This window comes from Natrix helvetica (assembly GCF_964273705.1).
Source record: "Natrix helvetica genome assembly, chromosome: 1".
Lineage (NCBI taxonomy): Eukaryota > Metazoa > Chordata > Lepidosauria > Squamata > Natricidae > Natrix > Natrix helvetica.
This window is the reverse complement of record NC_138548.1, coordinates 163,743,036-163,755,622: the sequence shown is the minus strand read 5'-3', so window position 1 is coordinate 163,755,622 and position 12,587 is coordinate 163,743,036.

The window sequence follows — 12,587 nt, the reverse complement described above, 5'->3', positions numbered from 1 at the left end:
TGACTAGGTTTCTGATATTAAATAGGTACCCTGTTTCCCTGAAAATCCTCTACATTCTGCTGACATGTGCTATTTCTTTGTACATGACTAGGTTTCTGATATTAAATAGGTACCCTGTTTTTCTGAAAATAAGACCTCCCCGGATAATAAGCCCAATCAGGCTTTAAGCGCATGCGCTAAAACAAGCCCTCTCCCCAAAATAAGCCCTCCCCGAAAATATTGCAATACAGCAGCAGCCATGAGGTGACCACGCTCACCACCTCCTGCACCTCAAAAATAATAAGACCTCCCTGAAAATAAGGCCAAGCGCTTATTTCGGGGGTCAAAAGAAAATAAGACCCTGCCTTATTTATGGGGAAACACGGTAGTAAATGCCATGAAATGTATGAGCTAGCATTTTCTTTAACATTTCTTTTAGATATTTTTGACCATGTGCCTAATTATTTCATGTGGATTTATTTCTTGAGTTATGGGCAAGCCTTAACTCAGAGGTTCCAAACCCCCGCTCTGTGGACCAACATTCCAGAAACCGGCTGTGCAAACAAGCCAAGCCCATCAGTGCGATGCAGACAGCTCATGAAGCCACACCCACTCCAGTCCGTGAAAAAACCTCTCTCCACGGAACTAGTCCCTGGTGCCCAAAACATTGGGGGGTGTTGCCTTAACTTATAACCATTTGTTTAGTGACAAAGTTTGAAATTACCAAAAATGACTGACTTATGACCGGTCCTCAGACTTATGACAATTGCAGCATTGCCACGGTCACATGATCATAATTTGGGCACAGAGGGGGGTGTGTGACTGCCTCTTCCTGGGGTTTGGCAAAATTTTATCCAAACCAAACAGTAAGCTGCAAAATACAATTTGAAATCAGGTAAACCCAATCTTCCTCTTTCCTTTGTATCTCGTAATAGCAAGATTTAACTCCTGTTTTTTTCCATGCCTCACAAATTTACATTTATCCTTTGGTCACTGCAGTATATAAATGGTGCATCAGTCTGAAACAAAAATATCATTCTAGGCAAGGCATTCATTTTCATCACAGAAATTCTCCCCAGCAAGGACAAACTTTCTTCTTAACCCGTCTTTTTAAACTTCATTTCATATTCTTAACATAGTTATTTTGAAATAACAAACAGTTCATAATTGCCATTGTGCCCAGAAATTTCATTTTCTTCTCAATCTTAAAATCTATTTAATTTATCAGTTCTGTTTGGTCTTCTATTATCACATTTTTGCTAACATCTTCATCTTCTGTTTATTAATCTTGCAATTTGATAATGTATTAAATTATTTTAATTTGCTGATTAATTTTTCAATTCTCTTCAAAGGATCTTCCAGACCAATACCAAGTCATCTGCAAAAGTCATTATGTTTCTTTTTTAAACTTTACTCCCCTCTTACCTTATCTTCTATCTCCGTGATGGTGAACCTATAGCACTCGGAGCCATTTCGGAGGGCATGCGAGGTGTTGTCCTGTCAGCTCCAGCGCACATGCGTGCCCTGGCCAACTGATTTTTGGCCTTGATTTTCGGCCATTTTTCACCCTCCGGAGGCTACAGAGAAGCCTCCTATAGGCTCCAGAGGGCGAAAAACTGCCCAACGTGCAAACCGGAAGTTTGGGAACAGACTTCAGGTTTGCTCGTTGGGCTGTGCCAGTCCCGGCACTCTCAGCTGCTCGGGACTGCCATTCCGTTGGTGGTGTGATTCGTGACTGGGGCGTTTCATGACACGGATTGCTGCTGTCAATTAGGGGTCTTTCAGAAACCTGACACCACACTTGTTTCCCCGCCGCGCCAAGAGCTTGAAGGACCATCGGATCCTGCAGTGACTTTCATACAGAATGGCACCAGCACATGCGTGGCAATGTAAACTAGCATGGTCTGTCACATCATCGGAGTATCTTGGGTGTATTGCACATGCATGGATGAGGATGAGCCACAGGAGGGCGAGGCACAGGAGGGTTTAAATGGTGGAGGGAAGTACGGAATTACAGGCTTGACTTTAATCCACTCGTGTTTTGCACTGTGTGTTTGTTGGAAGTACCGGAATAGGCTTATAAAGATGACATTTACCATGAACTACCTGCTTATTTGTTTTATTTGCCTGAACAGAACCTGACAGCTGTTTTTCACCCTCTGGAGGGAGAAAAATGACCCAACAGGCAACCCGGACGCCCATTCCTCAACTTCTGGTTTGCGTGTTGGACCATTTTTCGCCCTCTCCAGGCTCCTAGAAAGTCTCTGGAGCCTGGGGAGGGTGAAAAATGGACCTACCGAAATGGACCTTCCGATTTCCATTGAAAATCGGAAAATGGGTTATTTCTAGCCTCCGGAGGGGGGAAGATCAGTTTTGCCCTCCCCAGGCTCCAAGAAAGCCATGCGCACATGTGTGGGGCAGCAGGGTGATGGTGTCACAAGTGCATGCTTAGGGGGGCACGATACGGGGTGGCATTAAATTATGGGGGTGGGCACGTAAGCCCCTGCGATAGCATGCACCCACATGCTTTTGGCACCCGAGGTGAAAAAGGTTCACCATCACTGTTCTATTTTTATTCAGTATTTCAAGAAGAAGAAGAATAACAACAGAAGCAGAAGCATCCCTGTGTAGTTCCTTTTTTTATCTCAAAAGATTTTGTTAGATTTTCATTAACAATTATTTGTGCTTTTGGGAAAGTAGAGATCGACCTTACCCATGTTATAAAGTTTTCCAAAATTTGTATCTTCCAAAACTTTGAAGAAGAAAGCTCAGTTCAATTTGTGTGTGTATATGTGTATGTGTGTGTGTGTGTGTGTGTGTGTGTGTTGTATTTGTGCTGATATATATATCAGTGCGGCTTATTGTGCTGATATATATATCAATGCGGCTTATTTTTCATTATGTTACCCCAAATATTTCAAAATATCCAACAGATTTCTGATGTTATCCTTTAACTTTTAGATTAAAACCCCACTTTGATCCTCATGAATAAATTCTTGCAAAATTATTTTTAATCTATCAACTAGAATCATCCATAGTTAAAAACAAATCTTGTCCGTGTTTAAGTGTTACTGCTAAATTGGTCTCTTGCCGACTCTCTGGCATCTTTATTATGTTTTGAGAAGTTGTAAAAGCTCATCCCCAAAACATTTATAATAAAAACCTGATAATTCATTTGGTCCAGGTACCTTGCCTTGCTTAATCTTTTTTATAGCCCTACAATCTTCCCTTATTGATATAGATCCATTCATAATCTGTCTCATTTCCTCTATAATCCTTGGTAAAATCTGTTCCTTTAAATATTCATCTATTTTCCCTAGAGAGATGTCATTTCCTTTATTCAGGTTGGAATAATATTGATGAAACGCTTAGTGTAAGGCTGCATTGCCCATTAATACACTATCTGTAATTTCCATTTTTTTCTTTTTGTTTTCTTTTCATAATTTGCCTGTCACACCATTGGTTTATTTGCAAACTCATTGTTTTTTGTTTTGCATAATTCATTTTGTTGAAAGGACTTTGTTGTAGTCAACAGTTCCAAGAAGGCTCCACCCTCATTTGCGCCACTTAGGTGACCCTGAAGACACAGATAAAACCTCCAGGTGGCCTCAATGACTCTCTAAAAGAATGAAAATGACCAGCCAGCTGCAAGGAGTATAAATCCTTCCATTCCCCACCATCCAGTCTGAGCTGAAGAAGCTTCTTGGATGAGAAGTGAAATGTCTTTAAAGAAAAAACAGAAAGTCCAGTTGCCTCTTGTGAAAAAAACACCTTTGGGACAACCGTGACCTGAATGACTGAGAATCTCCATAGACAACATTTCATTTAGTCTCCATCTAAAAGAACTAAATTCACAGGATTATATTCTGAAAAAGTCTTTGGTAATATCTCTCCTTTAGAAAACTTAGTAGCTAATGTTCTTGAAATCTGAATCACGTGTATTCTTGAAAAGGATCTGTGTCTTTCAGAAAAGTAGGTGCATTCTCTTAAATTGTCATTTTTCTACCTCCATACGTCAACGGCCTTATATTGTCCATCCAATCAAAATGTTTGATAATTTCCCTTGAGTGATTTTATTTATTTATATCCCCCCTTTATTTTTTATAAATGTGGCAAGTGGGCACAATATCCATTCTACATCCTGTTTTCACCATAACAACAACCCTGTGTGGGAGGTTGGACTGAGAGACAGTAACTGGCCGAAAGTCACGCAACTGGCTCTCATACCTACAGCAAGGTGGGACTCACTGTCTCCTGGTTTCTAGCCTGGTGACTTAACCACTAAATCAAACTGGCTAGATTTTTCTCAGAACTTCTCTCCAGTCATAGGGAGATCATTCCATTCCTATGTCCCATTCAGTGGTGGTATTCAGCCGATTCAGACCGGTTCAGGTGAATCGGTAGGCCCACCTAGGCGCTATGCTGTCCTATTTAGCCACATTTTCTAAGCTGTGTGCATGCATGCAAGCCATGCATGCAGAAGGCTGCGTGTGTGTGAAAGGTGCACATGTGAGCAAGGCAAACATGCGCGGGTTGGCGCTCACATTTTCAGTGTGCGGCGAACCAGTGGTAAAATGAAGTGAAACCCACCTCTGGTCCCATTAAACACTAAATTTCATGCTGAATCTTTTCTAACTCCAGGGAAAGCTGTAGCTTGGTTTGTGGTGGGACCGGGTGTCTTACTGTTTTGTTTTGAGTTTGAATGAAACCACAATGGATAATCTTAAAGAATCACAATGTAAACTTGTTAGATATTAGCATATATCGAGATAAGTCTTCCCTCAGGTCCGCTCCTACAGCGGGAAACAGGTATTCATCTGATTGGTCAATGGGCGTGCCTCATCCCTATAAAAGGGGAACCCTCCGACCACAGGTTAAGCTGGATCACTACTACTACTAATAAAATGAGCTGTTGAGTTACTTCGTGTCCGCAGTCTGTCTCTCGTTGCCCAGATCTAACATTGGCGACGAAGGTGGGATTGAGAGACAGATAGGACGAAGAGCGCACTTCAAGAATCTCCGGATTTGATCCAGCCCAGGAATTCGGCAGAAATTCCGGCAGCCATCTCAGATCACCGCAGCGCGGCAAATTCAAACTGAGAAAATGGCGATGCATGCTCCCCCCGCTCCTTTCGACCCAGCAACCGACGAATGGGAAGCCTTCATGATTCGCTTCGAGTGTTTCCTCGAAGCAAATGAGTACACGGGGATCACCGATGCAAGAAAGAAAAATATCTTCCTCGGCTACTGCGGAAAGGAAGTCTTCAATACGGCCAGAGACCTCACCGCGCCTACTCCAATACAAGCAGTACCGTGGGCGACGCTGAAACAAGCCTTGGAAACACATTACGCGCCAAAACCGTCCCGCCATGTCAGCCGCAAAGAATTCAACACGAGGACTCAAATGGCGGGAGAATCCATTAACCAATTTGTTGCAGCTCTACGAAGAATAGCAGCCCACTGTGAATACAGGGATTTGGAAGAGCATATCTTAGAGCAATTCATCTGTGGGGTAAGAGACATTTCGTTGCAAAAGAAACTGTTAGCCAACCCGAATCTAACCCTACAGTCAGCATTGAACAAAGCAAGAGCGTCGGAATCAGCGGAGAAATCAGCAGTGACCATACAAAGAAGGGTCAACGAAACCCAGCCGGCACCGAGACAAACCAGAGTCCACTACGAAGACGCAAGCCCCGACTACGTGGATCCCGAGTTCGAGGACAGTCACCTAATGCAGAACAGTCACTGGAGGCCTGGGGGGAAACCCGGATCCCGCTTGCCGCCCTGCGCAAGCTGCGGAGGGAATCACCCCAGGTCTACTTGCAGGTTCAGGAACGTTGTTTGTTCGCACTGCAACAAACTTGGGCACATCGCACGAGTGTGCCGGAGCGGAGTCCCTGCCTCACGGCAGCCACCCATGTACCGCCAACAGAAGCCCAACCCAGGGGCTTGGCGAAATCAAAAAGGGCGCCCAGAGAGAAATCCACAAGTGTTTACCCAGAGAGAAACTCCCCAAAGAGCTGAACGAGCGTATTCCCAGAGAGATTACTCACAAGAAAGTGAGCGAGCGTATCCCCAGAGAGAATTCACACAGAGAGCCGAAAGAGCGTTCTACCAAGACGCTCAACGAGAGTATTTTCAGGATATAGACGATGAGATAGAGTTGACCCAGAGAGAGGAGTTGCGAACGTATCTCACCACGATACATCAGGTCCGCCCTAAGCGGCCCAAAAGGCTGAAAGTCACAGTCCTCTTGGAGGGCTCACCCTGCGAGCTGGAGGTTGACACAGGATCAACCCTGACGATCATTTCATGGGCATCCATGAAACAGGCCATTCCCGGCCTCAGAAAGAGCCAACTGCGCGCTCCTGACGTCCTGCTACGAGACTACCAGGGGAACCAAGTCCCCATCGTGGGCCAAGGCACATTCCACATCCAGTTTAAGGACATCGAAGCCCAGCTGCCCGTGACCATCTCCAGCGCGCCATTGCAGAACCTCCTGGGGCTTGATTGGTTTGAAGCCCTGGGATTAGAAGTCACCGGAATCAACGCCGTGAGAAACAGCAGCGCTGAAAAGATCTTTAAGGAGTTCGAGGATGTGTTCAGCTCCGGTCTTGAAGGCGACCGTTGCTGAGCCACTACACCGTCTACTCCAGAGGAACGCACCATGGAGATGGGGACGAGCCGAAGCTGCAGCATTCGCCGGGGTAAAGCGCCTGCTCACCACTGACTCACTACTTGTGCAATACAGTCAAACCCTCCCGCTGGTATTGACCTGCGACGCATCGCCTTTCGGGGTTGGAGCAGTCCTCAGCCACAGGATGCCCGACGGGAAAGAAGCACCCATTGCTTTCTACTCCAGAACTCTTTCATCGGCCGAAAGGAACTACAGCCAAATGGACAGAGAAGCATTGGCTGCCGTTGCAGGTGTGAAACGTTTCCATGAATACCTCTACGGCCGCGATTTTGAACTCATTACTGATCACAAACCGCTGTTAGGACTTTTGGCGGGAAATCGCCCCACTCCGGTCTCCCTTTCTCCACGTATGACCAGGTGGACTGTTTTCCTGGCTGCGTACTCTTACAAGTTAATTCATCGACCGGGCTCCACTCTAGGGCACGCAGATGCGCTCAGCCGTTGCCCATTACCAGACATTTTGCCAGACCCCACTCCAGAAGTACCGGTATTGCTCATTGACTGTTTGGATTCGGGACCGGTTTCTTCTTACGATGTCGCAAGGTTCTCCTCGAAGGACAATTTAATAAAACAAGTGCAAACTTGGGTATGGAGGGGGTGGCCGAAGGGAAATGTGGGCCCGGAATTCAAAATGTTTTGGTCTAAACGGGACGAACTCTCCGTGTTACAGGGATGTTTGTTGTGGGGGGATCGAGTTGTTATTCCTTTTGCTCTACGAAAAAAGGTATTGAATGCTTTACATATGGGTCATCCGGGGATCGTGAGAATGAAAGCGTTAGCGAGAAGTTATGTGTGGTGGCCCAATATGGACAAAGAAATAGAGGAGTGGGTGGCCACTTGCGACCCATGCCAGGAGTCGAGACCAGCACCCCCGGAAGCGCCCGCCACAGAATGGGAGAAACCCAAGGCACCCTGGTCACGCATTCATATTGATTTTGCAGGACCATTCCAGGGTCAAACCTTCCTCATAGTTGTAGATGCTTATTCTAAATGGTTAGATGTAGTCCTAATGACATCAACCACGGCAGAGGCAGTTATAAAGGTTCTTAGGCGGCTTTTCGCCACCCATGGTCTACCAGATCTGTTAGTATCGGACAACGGGCCCCAATTCACGGCCATGCAGTTCGAAACATTTTTAGCAGGGTTGGGAATCAGACACGCCCTCATCGCGCCATTCCATCCAGCGTCCAATGGTCAGGCAGAAAGAATGGTGCGGTTCGCGAAAGAGGCCCTCGCCAGGATGGGCCCGGGGGATTGGCAAACACGCATTGACCATTACCTCCTCATTCAACACATTACCCCGAGCGCAACGACGGGTAGAAGCCCCGCTGAACTACTAATGGGTCGCCGCCTACGGTCTCACCTGGACAGGCTCCACCCGAATTATTCTACCTCGGCTCCCCCAGACTCTACAAGTAAGGTCAGATCTTTTAGAGAAGGAGACACTGTTTATGCTCAAAATTACACAGGGGGGACATTGTGGATACCGGCGAGGGTCATTGGCATCATGGGCCCTCGATCGTATTTGTTAGAGCTTGAAGATGGGCGGAATTGGAGAAGGCACATCGATCAGCTTCGAGGTCGCCTAGCACAATCCAACTTACGGGATGAGGGCGAAAGTTTCCTGTCCACAGAAAGACAACCGCAGGGAAACTTCATCCCAGGAAACGACGACACCGGCGAGCTAAGCGGGGGACAGGACATCACGCACGCAGCTGAGCAACCCCCCGTCATCACAGCCGCTGAGCAACCCCCCGTCATCGCAGCCGAACAAGATACCAGGGAAAAGAGCATCGAAAACGCAAGACCTCCAGAAACAGAAAAAGCACCCGATCCTGCAACCACTTCAAACCAACAGGAAACCAGTCCTGCAAGTACTTCAACGCAACCTGAACTCCGACGTTCCTCCCGAGCAAGACAAACACCCACCTACCTAAAGGACTATGTCACCTACCGCAACGTCCCATCTAGGAGGGGAGGGGTGTTAGATATTAGCATATATCGAGATAAGTCTTCCCTCAGGTCCGCTCCTACAGCGGGAAACAGGTATTCATCTGATTGGTCAATGGGCGTGCCTCATCCCTATAAAAGGGGAACCCTCCGACCACAGGTTAAGCTGGATCACTACTACTACTAATAAAATGAGCTGTTGAGTTACTTCGTGTCCGCAGTCTGTCTCTCGTTGCCCAGATCTAACAAAACTATAGTTGAATTTTATACAAATTAGTGACTCCACAGACACCCATATGCTGAGCTTCCATTGTATGAACGCTTTCCAAAAAAATTAATTACCTTTTCCAGTTGTTGTTGTTTTTTCCCTTATTTGTCTTTGACATATTTGCTTAACCTGCAGAGCTATCAAGCAGCTGCGGAAGACATATAATATTTTGAAAGGGATAAAAATATGACGCAGAAGTGCCTCTGGAGTAGAGTTTCTTTGATGGTCAGTATTTGATTATTGTTTCATTTTAAGACAGGGTTTAAAATAATATGTGGGGATTGTTGCCTGTTTTATGAGAAACATTCAAACTAACACAACCTGATGTGGAAGCGCTTGTGTATATCCAAGCCTGTTTGCCATAAGCAAACACCTTGTTACTTACCAGGTAATTTCTCATTACATTACTTGCCAGTGCAATGGAGAAATTTGCTCTTTAAGGACTGCAGAGGCATTCTTGTACGTTCACAACTTTGCTTAACTTACTTGCACTAGTCCTGTGATGGCGAACCTATGGCACGTGTGCCACAGGTGGCACACAGCGCCCTTTCTGTGGGCACATGAGCCGTCATCCCAGTTCAGCTCCACCGCGCATGCGTGCATGCTTCCCGCCGGCCAGCTGGTCATCAGGTCTCTGCCACGCATGTGCACTGCATGTGTGGGGCTGTGACTGTGTGCACATGCAGGAGGTGCGGGCCACATGCGGGGGGCATGCATGCATTCATGGGGTGGGGCGCATGGGGGCTGTGCGCATGTGCGGGGGTGTGGGGGGCATGCATGCTTGATGGGCCAGGGCATATGCAAGGGGTGTGTGTGCATTGCTTTTTGGGGGTTCAGGCGCATGCACACGCATTTACACACGTGCATGCAGGTTTTGGGCACTTGGTTCGGAAAAGGTTAGCCATCCCTGTACTAGTTTAATACAGGTAGTCCTCAATTTACAGCCATTTGTTTGATGATTATTTAAAGTTAAAACAGCACCGAAAACATTTAGACTGTCACAGTACCCCCATGGTCACATCATCAAAATTCAGGTGCTTGGCAATCAATATGTATTTATGACAACTGTAGCATCTTGGGGGTCATGTAATTGCCCTGTGTGACCTTCCCATCTGGCTGGATTTACTTAACAGTTGTGTGTTTCACTCAATAACTGCAGTGATTCACTTAACAAATGTGGCAACAAAAAAAAGGTCCTGGGATTAAGCTCAACTCATTTCACCACCAATTTACTTAGTCAAAATCCTGGTGCCAATTGTGATCGTAGGTCAAGGATTACCTATCATAAGAGCTCTTCAGGCCAACCAAGTTATTTTTTAAAAGCCAAATTCAGTCTTTTATTTCATTTGACACTGATTTCAATTTGTGTTAAGAGGTTTGGCTTTTTAATGTAATTTGTGTGGAGTCCAGCCCAACACCCACAGCTTTCTCTTTGTGTATTATCCTAAAGTATTTTAACGAACAAAAGTAACTCAAGGTTGAATCATGACCTGAACATTGGACTACTGAATCCAATGCTAACCACTGCCACAGCTTGAAATATTATATCTAGAACAACACAGAGGTTAAAAAAAACCCCACAGAACAAACAAGAGCAAATGATTAAATACCAAAGACAAAATCTCTCCCGGAGCACTTAAACTAGTATTGTAATATAAGACGCTAGCCCAAAAACTTTTTCATAGATTAATATATTTTTTAGCTCCAAACATCTGGAGGAATGAACAAATTCTTCTGTGAAATTCCAGATGTGCGATATTTTATAGTCACAGTTTAGAGATTAGCTGGCTCCATTCTTTTTCTTGTGGCCACTCATGGACAGTTGGGAAAGCACACATGGGAACATCACAGGCAGTTAAATAAGGTAATTCACTGAGAAAATATACAGTTTAAAAGATTACAGATTAGTGGGAGGAAGAAACCCTATATTGTTGTGACACTATTTCCTGCAAAATAGCATATAAGGAAGATAAACTTGTATGCTGCAACCACAATGCATCTGCTGTTAATTAGTTAGTTAGTTTACTTTATTGTCATTGCATCTTGTACAACGAAATTAAATGTGATCTTCAGTGTACAATGACAATTCAGGTAGTGGTTGTTAAGGAATCATGTGCAGTCATTAAGCACAACATCAGGTAGTGGCTGGCTTCCTCATTGACTTGACTTATTGGAGGCTGGCAGTGAAGATCACAAGTAGAGATGATGTGACTGTGGGAAGCTGTGATCATTGTAACTATGTGCCGGTTGCCAAGTGCCCCAATCATGATTCTAGGATTGTGGGGACACTGCTATATCCACAACTTCAAGGACCAGCCATAAGTCTTCTTGTTGAGCACTGTTGTAACTTTGAATGGTTGCTGAACAAGAAGTCACAAAGTGAGGACTACCTGTATAGTCAAAAGCCCTTCCCTGTCTTTCATGGTTGACAAAGCATAATGATACCCTTGACGACAACAATCAGACCAACCACTTGGTGGGCTCCATAGTGTCCAGGGGTCTCTGGCCTGCTGGCAAAATCATGTCTTCATGCTTTTTGAAAGAATGTCAGGGTGGTGGGGGACAACCTTATTATTTCTGCAAGAATGATGTTCCACATATATCTTCAATTCAATTCAATTAACATGCACAACAAAAAGTTTTGAACTTCGATTGGAGCATGTGTCTCCCTCCATCCCCTTTTCTAGTTCTTTGGGTAGAAAGGAGAAATTGCTCTTTAAAGACATTACTAATCTGTGTCTCCTCCACCTCTGTTGAATTGCTTTCATTAATAAACCACTTGAGTAATTTTGGGACAATCAAATATTGGTTAGAATACTTAGCTTATGAAGCTATCTCTACAATTTAAAATATATTTTCCTCAATTATTAGAATGCAAATAATTTATTGGTTTCCAGTACAATAGTTAAAATAGAGTACTTTTAATATTTGGTCATAAAACTCAGCCTTTTATATCAGCAATGACTTACCTGGCTACCCTACAATTAGGTATGTAGAAATGAGTATTGCAGGTCTTGGTTTTTGTAAGGGAGAGGATAATTACTGTTTCATTAAAGTGGATTTACTTCAAAAGGGGAAGGTATGTATTTGGAACCTTAAGAAAATTTAAAATATGGTGATCAGGTTGCACTGTTGACTGGTTTACTATATTCATTCATTCAGGTCATTCATAGTGTAGCTTTTAAAAATTTAATAAAAGAGAAAAACCACAGAAATCCAATGTGTCAACATTGCCAGGAAACAGAAAACAGCCTCCTTGTATTAAATAAGGGAAATACTTATATTTCAAAATTGCATTTTTCTCTACAGTAACATTATTTTTCTTTTGGATCTATTTTTTTTTTGCTAAGATCCTGTTTAAAAGTTTATTTGCTTCATATCTGAGGAATTGCAAAGTATCCCAGGGGCTCCATACCACAAGCGTTCAATATTTCTTCAGTTCTCAGATTTTGCTGGATAAAGTTTTTGATCAAAATATGTAAAGTTAAAGTGGTCTGCTATAACATTTTCCATTTGACTCAATGGAAACCTTTGCATATCAACGTAACCATAAGAGCTGCGATAATGAAGTCATGCCCAGTCACGGCCATGGAGACTTTCCAAGTTCAAGCAGCAAATAGCCCATCTGTGGTTTATTTGTTTTCTTGTTTAGCAAATGCAGGATGAAGGAGAAACTAACCACAAACTATACTC